Raw genomic sequence first — 8,386 nt, forward strand, 5'->3', positions numbered from 1 at the left:
ATATTTAATTCACACATGCAATAATATTTTAAATACCTACTATGTACTAGACAATAAAGATTTAAAACATGAATAAAATGAGAAGCTTTCTCTTGATAAATTCAGAGGAAAATTGGTTTTCTTTCTTTTCACTTCAAATTCCTTTATTGATGATGCTTATAACTGTGCATTTGGATGTGAGCAGGTAAATAGTAGGTCTAATAATATTAGTTACAACTAATTTGGTTGTAAGTGATAAAAACATAACTCAAATTAGTTTAGGCAGAAAGAAGGATATTGATTTAAAATATACTAGATTATCTCATCTAATTAAACCACTAGAAATACAGAGTTCATCTGGGCTTCAAGTTTAACTGGACACAGGGCATCCATAAGTCTGGGTTGCCTTCACTGCTCATTTTGTATGTACCTTGACTTTATTCTCTCACACTATGGCTTTGCTTTATCTGTATAGAAGGAAATGTAGCTGTCAACAGCTAACAAGCTTCACATGCCTTAGCTATTACCATCAACGAGGACAGAGGGAGGACTCTTAGTCTCAGATTTTAAAAAACATAATAAAAAATTACAGGGATTGACTCTCAGAATCCATTTTTAGAAGTATCAGTTATGAGAGAATTAAGAATAATATAGCAGAAATTTGGCAACTGGAAACTTTCTCTGTTCCCATTGAATTATCAGCCAGGCAGCCACATCCATTCATGTCTACTATAAATAATGAATACTACACAACTGGAAGGACTATGTTGGCATTGTTTACCACTACATCTCCAGAGTCTAGAAGTTAGTTATATAATTGTTTCTCACAATTTACAGTATCGTCAGAGACATTCCAGTCAACTTCTCTAGATAATGCATCTTTATTTCTAAGCTGAGGAAATAGAAAGTGACATTTCTGTGATTAAGAAAATCTACTAGTTTTATATGAATCGTTTAGAGAATTGTGATAACCTAATATCCACGGTTCACTTTAGGAGAGCTATGGAAAACAATGCTGCACAACCAATTGGCATTGTGTTTAGCAAAAGATCCTTAAAAAGTAATGCATAAAGTAAACTTAGTGTGGTTATCATAAACTATAGAATGTGAACATCATTTTTAGTAATTCAATAAGTTAGCTGCCTTTCTCTGTGTTTACTGTAAGTTTAATAATCCGTTCTTCAAGAATATAGGAATATTGAGAATAATTCTGCTCTCTGTTCAAGAAAATATATAACAAATACATATAAATAATGCCAAATTCTAGTTTACATTATTTTATCTTACCTAAACCATATGACATGGATGTATACTTGCTTCAAAATAAAGTGTGTAATATATTTTTTAACTAGGGCTGATATACTTCAAATTTTAAAATTCCACTCCCAGGAAAAACATGTTATACGTGTTAAGTTTCCTTCTGTGCCTAGAGTTTATGATGTGAATTTGGAAGTGACTGTTAATTATTGATAATTTTAAAAAAAATAGATTCAATTTGGAATATTTTTTCTTCCTTTTCCAGGAAAATAAGGGGCTATTTCTTTTCTTTAGCAAAGTTATCTCTATCATTGGCTCTACCTCAGCTGTTTAGGTCTCTTCAGAGGATTTCAAAATAGTGCGTTTTTCTTTATACTCTATTTCATCTCATCACTTTTGATAATGATAATTATTACTATATTTTTTATTATAAAAAATGAACCAACCTCTACTGAATGCTTTCTTTGTGCCAGACACTGTACTTAATATTGTTACTCATCGGCTTATTATTTAATATCTATTCATACATTTCTCCATTCAACATTTACTGAGATCCTACAGTGTTTTAGCACAAAAAAATTCTCTGTCTTCAAGATCCTTATGGTGCAGTGAAAGAATATTAACTAAACAGATAATATATGGTGTCCAGTAATGAAAAGACCTATGAAGGAAAAAAAAGGCAGGCTAAAAGATAGAGTGGCAGGGGCTGCTTTTTTTTTTTTTTTTTTTTTGCGGTATGCGGGCCTCTCACTGCCGTGGCCTCTCCCATTGCGGAGCACAGGCTCCGGACGCGCAGGCTCAGCGGCCATGGCTCACGGACCCAGCCGCTCCGCGGCACATGGGATCTTCCCGGACCGGGGCATGAACCTGTGTCCCCCGCATCGGCAGGCGGACTCTCAACTACTGCGCCACCAGGGAAGCCCTGCTTTTTTTAGATGGCATGTTGAGCACAGACCTGAATGAAATGAGGAAGTAAAATATATGAATACCTGGGAAAAAGAGGGTTTCGGACATTGAGGCCAGTAGTTGTGAAGTCTTAAGAGAAAGTTCCGGAGAGTTGTGCATGGGAGAATAACATCATTTGGCTTATACGGATCAGTGGTGGTTAAGAGCACAGCTTCTAAGGTCAGACTAGACTCCTGAGTCTGGATATGTACCAACAGACCCTGGCTACATGGTCATGGCAAGTTACCTTAGCTCTCTGGGCCTGTTTCCCCATTTATATAAAAAGGCCCATACACATTCCTTTCTCATAGTTTGGAAATCAGGATTAAGTGAGGAAATCCACATAGATTAGCAGAGTATGTGGCACATAGTGAGTGTCCGAGAAATGTCTGCTATTACTGTTATTGCATTAGTTTTCTTATTGTTGCAAGACAAGATTGTTTTCCTGCCTTAAGGTAGGGCTATAATCTATCGTTCCTACCTTATGGACAGAACTTCTAGAGCAACTGCACAGCTGAGAAGTATATACTATCATACACCTGGGTCTACTGAGGTGAGGGCTGTCATTTGGGGGAACTCTACACTCTCTTTAATTGCTTTCCATCAAAGGAAGAATAAACTGAGGATGATTAAATTAAGTGAACTGGAGAAAGGCCATTACTAATGTAAATCATTATAAAAGCTTCAGTAGGCAAAGAAGTAGAAAACCAGAGAATATAATGTAGTATATTTGGATGGTCTTCTGGTAGACAATTAAATTGCTAAAAGTAAAACAGTACCACTAATAATTGCACATTTCGTTTATTATATAATTATTCACTGTGGCCTTGCTATTTATCTTCGTTCACCTTGTACACAGTGCTTAAGGAAGGGAATACTTCTTTGTCTCTTTAAGATTAGAGTGCCAGATGAAAACATTCATCCCTCCATAAGAGGATAAGGAATACTTACCTCCCTGGAGATAACAAATATGGTGACTTATTACATGTCTAATATCTCAAGTGAAAAAGCTATTTCTGGACAGAAAATTTTGAAAAACAGTGGTGAATTATGGTAGATTATAATGTTTCTAAGACAGCCCAATTCTCTACTCAAAATATGTCACAAATTAAGAAAAAAATAAAGACTATTCTTTAGCAAAATGCTTAAAGCCACTACCCAATAATTACTGTGTGACTACTTACCAAACACGTAATTATAGCCTCTGTTTATAGAGTTTCTTTCACTTGCAAAGAACTTTCACGGTCACTACTTTTTCTGACTAATAGTAATAATACCTAAGATTTATTGAGAGTACTTCCTATGTGCCAGGTACTTTCCATAAATTATCTCCTTTAATTCTCACAATAGCTCTGATGTGGATTCCATTATCCCATAATTTACAGATTAGAAACTGAGATTCAGAAATGCTAAGTAATTTGCTTAAGCTCTCACAAGCAAATCCAGTTTTACAAATCCAGTTCCCAAATCTTCTCCTTAAATATGACTCTACACAGTTTCTCTTACAAATTTACCCTCTGGCAAGATAACAGGACAAGAATGATTGTTCTCTTAAAAAAAAAAAAAAAAAAACCTTTTAAGTAATTTTTAAAACAGCATCCAAGAAGTTAAGTAATTTGAACAAGATGGCATAGTCAATCAGAGGCAAGCAGGACAAAAATTTCATCTGAGAAGTATGAACAGTCCTTGACTTCATGAGTAATAGCCAGGTGTTGCCCTTTCATGCAGTCACAAAGCAGGAAATAAAAATAGAACAAGCCCAAGATTTTTGGATTTAGAAAATATTTCCCAACCAATTAAAGTTTCTACCTATATAAAGGTGGACTCAATTCCTACCTCAAAGCTAAATTAAGTTTACTTTGAGCTAATTTTTTTTCTGAAATTGTCATCTTGCTCATTCCTTCTAATTATTTTGGTCACAACTCAAATATCATATTTTCTTTTTTTTTTTTTTAGTTTTCCCCTTTCTCCATTCAGGGCCTTCAACTACACATCTATTAGGCTGTTTGAAGTTGTCCCACAGCTTACTGATGCACTTTGCTTTTTATTTTTTAAATTTCTTTTTTATCGATGTGTTTTATTTCAGATAGTTTGTACTGTGATGTCTTCAAGTTAACTAATCTTTCCTTCTGCAAAGTCTAAGCTGCCTAATCTGATTATTTTTTCACCTCAAAAATTGTAGTTTAATACTAGAGTTCAATTTGAGTCTTTTTATATCGTGTTTGCCTTTATTCAACCTTTTGAACATATGGGAAATAGTTATAATAACAGCTTTAATGTCTTTGTCTGATTCAAATATCACATTTTCTGATAGATTTTCCCTGACCCCCTACATAAAGTAGCAACTCTCTTCCTTATCTCAATCGTTCTCTGTTGTATAACTATCACACTTATACATTATCTGTTATACACTTATACATATACTGTTATGAGCACATATTTTATTTATTTTCTTGTCATTATCTGTCTCCACTACTAGAATGTAAATTAAATGACAGTGTTACTGAAACAGAAACAGAACTAAAACTGAGTTCCTCTGTCAAGTTTATGATTAACCTCTCAATCTAAAACTTTATTTCCTTGTTCCACACCCATTCCTCCTCAAGACTGAAGAACAACAAAGAAAAGAGGGGATTGAAACTGTGTAGGAGATGAGTGGCAAGTGAGCAAGCGAGCAAAGGTTCATCTGCCGCTCCCCATCGCTCGCATTACTGCCGGAACCATCCCCATCCCAGTCCATGGAAAACTTGTCTTCCATGAAATCGGTCCCTGGTGCCAAAAACGGTTGGGGACTGCTGGTTTAAATGAGTACCTGGGCTCATAGCAGATACTCAATAATTATTTAGTGAATGAATGAATGAATGGATGGATGGATGCATTTGATACATTGAGTTCTAAAAAACAATGTAGTCACCAATGTGTGTGCTTATGTATATATTATATGGATAGACACAGATACAGACACATATGCACACACACTCACACACACACTACATTTTAAGATCTGCAGCTCTATTTTGAACTCCAGATCTTTAATTAGTAATCAGATCACCAACCAATTGATAACACTTGGAAAGAGGCCTAATGAAAATATAAATTCAAAGTTGTCTTTAATGAAGGACAAAAAGTCAAGAGAGGAATAAAAATCTGCCCTCCAGACTTCATTAGGAAGCATCTCAAGCCCATCAGATTCATAAGTACTTCAGTGTTTAAGTTTGGGAAGCAATGCAAGAAGATTCAAAAAACAATGAAATGACTGGAAAGCATTTAATTAAATAGTCAGGTTAAAGGTTAGAGTTTAAAAGAATCCTCAAGGTACCTTAGAAATCATTTAAACAAAAGAATATAGATCTGTCACTGAATCAGGGTATTCAAATAGTTTTGTTGCTTTCCTGTTTAAATCAATACAGGCAATTTTATATGTTCAAATAAAAAAATAAGTGACTTAAAAGCTGTATGTTTGAGTGAATAACACACATACCAATTAAATGTAATTATGAAGCTTAGTTAACTAACTCACATCCTCACCAAACAAAATCTCTAGTTAGGCATGTGACACAATTCTATCTTTGCATATTACCCATTAGTGGTTCTAAGAGGATTTGAGTCAAGTTTTGAAAAAGCTTCATGAAACTGCTTTTTATTGCTATCCTTGATCTCCTGGGCTTAAGCGTTCTTGCTATTAATCTACAAATTGCAGATACTGATAAAAGTGTGCATATGAACTGAGATACCAGTTTTGAAAGGAAGCAATATAATTCTATAGGCTCCATTACAAAATAACTGGATCTGGAATTGGTTGCAGCGAAAGTTTTCTGAGGAAATGACTCCAAATTTGATCTTAAGTATGAATAAAAGTTTGTTGTGATAAACGGGACAGGAGGGAAGTGGAAGCAGGCAAAATAGCATGACAAAGATTCCTAAGCTGCAGACAACATGGAGCTCAAAAGAAATTGAAAAGCCCAGCTGGCCAGAGCTGAGAGTCTGAAGTAGCAAGAAGTGCTACATAATGTAGATGTAGAGGGCAAAATCATGTTGGCCCTTGTAATATTGGTTAAGGATTTTCCGCTTTTCTTTTGTAATAAGAGGCATTGAAAAAAATTTTTTTTCTATTCACAAAGAAAAAGCTCCAGTCCATCTTTTAATTTTTTTGAAAAATTCCTGACATTACAGAACTAAACTGAAATGTATTAATATTCCACTCTTACATTTCCATGACAAACAAAAAAATTTCATGAGCCAAAAATCCCCCCCCAAAAAACAAAACAAAACAAAAACAAAACAGGGAGAAGCTTATAAAACTAAATATGGATCTCAGCATTAACAGCTGAACAGAGAAAGGAATTAAAACGCTTTAATTAAAAAATCACGAGTGGATGATAAAGTGTGTAGAAACTGAAAATTTACAAACTATTTAAAACCTGGAATCACTGACTGTTCAGAAACTACACAGATGGATCATGGGTGGTGGTGAACAGCAGAAAGGGATTATGGATGAGTCTGCATTGTTCTAGCTGCTCCCATGCCACCCGTCTCCGAGGAAAGCCTGACATTGATTAGATATTGAGCCAGGCTAATGCTGGCAGCAGATCCAGTGATGGTAATCTGCCTATCAGTAGATCCTTCCACTGGGTTCGCAATTTTGATCTGTGCCCCAGACATCTGACGGATCTCATTGATTTTGGCGCCTTGACACCCGAGTATGCAGCCAATCAAATTGTTTGGAATGGTGAGTTCATGAGAAGTAGTCTGAGCAGATGCATCCAAACCTGCACTGAATGCGGTCTTGCCATGCGTCATGGGAAAATGAGACTGTTGCATTGCCAACTGGTGCAGTTTGGTCAAATCTGGCTGTAGAATGGCATACTGTCCTTGAATGGTATAGGCTTCTAGAGGTGGTCCCTCCAGGTCAGAGTTGAGGCACATGGATGGGGTGGTGTGGGGAAAGCTCGCACTGTCGCTACCTGTGCTGTACCTGTCCTGACCACCTGCAGTCATCAAAGATGACTGGAGAACTGGACGGCTTGGGCTGGTACGGGATGGTCACACCCTTCGGGGGGGGCTGGGAGAGAGTCTCCAACATGACCACGCAGATCTGTTTCACACACTCAATGATGGACTGCGGAATGCCAGCAATAGTGATGGCCCCTCAGTTGAGTTGGGGAGCATATCTCCTGCCACCTGGACCTGAGCCCCTGTACTCTCACGTATTTCCTTGATCTTGCAACCACCTTTCCCAATGAGAGAGCCACACTGACTAGCAGGGACCACCAGCCTCAGGGTGACTGGGGGTCTACTGGCAGCTGTGCTATTGGTCATAGAGCTGCTGATGTCCTCTTCCATAGCAAAGCCTTTGAAGATGGCATTAGTGGGTCCAACCAAAGTGATAATCCTCTCAGGATAATTCCCTTCTGAGATGTTGATACATGCACCACTCTCCTCATGCATCTTCTTAACTGATTCTCCTTTCTTCCCGATGATACTGCCAACTTCCTTTCCATGCATAAGTAGCCGGATGGTGAGAGTGACATTTAATCCACCTTCAATCACACCGGTGTCCATGTTGAGCAGTGTTCTGAGGAGCTGGACTCTGAGTGGTCAGGTCTTTGGTCACTGGTGGGGGTGAAAGCCAAAAACTGCAGGCGCGAGGTAACTGAGGGGAAAAGGAGAGCAGGCGGGAAGGCGAAGGGCGGAAGGCCGGGGCGGAACAATAGGGGCGGGCGGGAAGGCGGGAAGGCGAGGGCCACCCCCCCCCCCCCACCGCGGGCGGGCGGGCAGCAGAGGGCGCAGGCTGCAGCTGCTCCGGCTGCTGCCTCTGCTGGTCTGGGCGCATTGAAAATTTTTAATGTGTGTGTTTGTGTGTGCATGAGGACAAAGAAGGTAATGTGTTAAGTTTGGGAAGTAGGCATCGATGGAGGAGAATCAGTTTCATCGGGTCAATTATGATTTTGGGGTGATATCAGGAGCAACAATGTAAGAAGATATGCCTTAACTCTTAATCACTTCCCTTTAAATCCTCCACTACAACACCAATTTCTAGTTTGTACTCAGTGGCTTCTTTAACCTGAGGAATTAATTTTCTAATATGTGTAGCACTGGTCATTTCACTGTTGTTTCTCTCGGTGATTTAGATTGGACTAAAACCATTCTAAAGTCAAATAATGAGTGGAGTTAAAACCTGCTGGCTGTTTACCCAGCACCCCCG

The 8,386-nt window shown here is 38.0% G+C and overlaps 1 pseudogene; it reads right to left on the reverse strand.

Annotated features, from left to right (window-relative positions):
• Positions 1-6,304: 6,304 nt before the first annotated feature.
• Positions 6,305-7,797, reverse strand: LOC101283413 (poly(rC)-binding protein 2-like; annotated as a pseudogene).
• Between the last annotated feature and the right edge of the window lie 589 nt (positions 7,798-8,386).

The sequence above is a fragment of the Orcinus orca genome, chromosome 3, assembly GCF_937001465.1.
Source record: "Orcinus orca chromosome 3, mOrcOrc1.1, whole genome shotgun sequence".
Lineage (NCBI taxonomy): Eukaryota > Metazoa > Chordata > Mammalia > Artiodactyla > Delphinidae > Orcinus > Orcinus orca.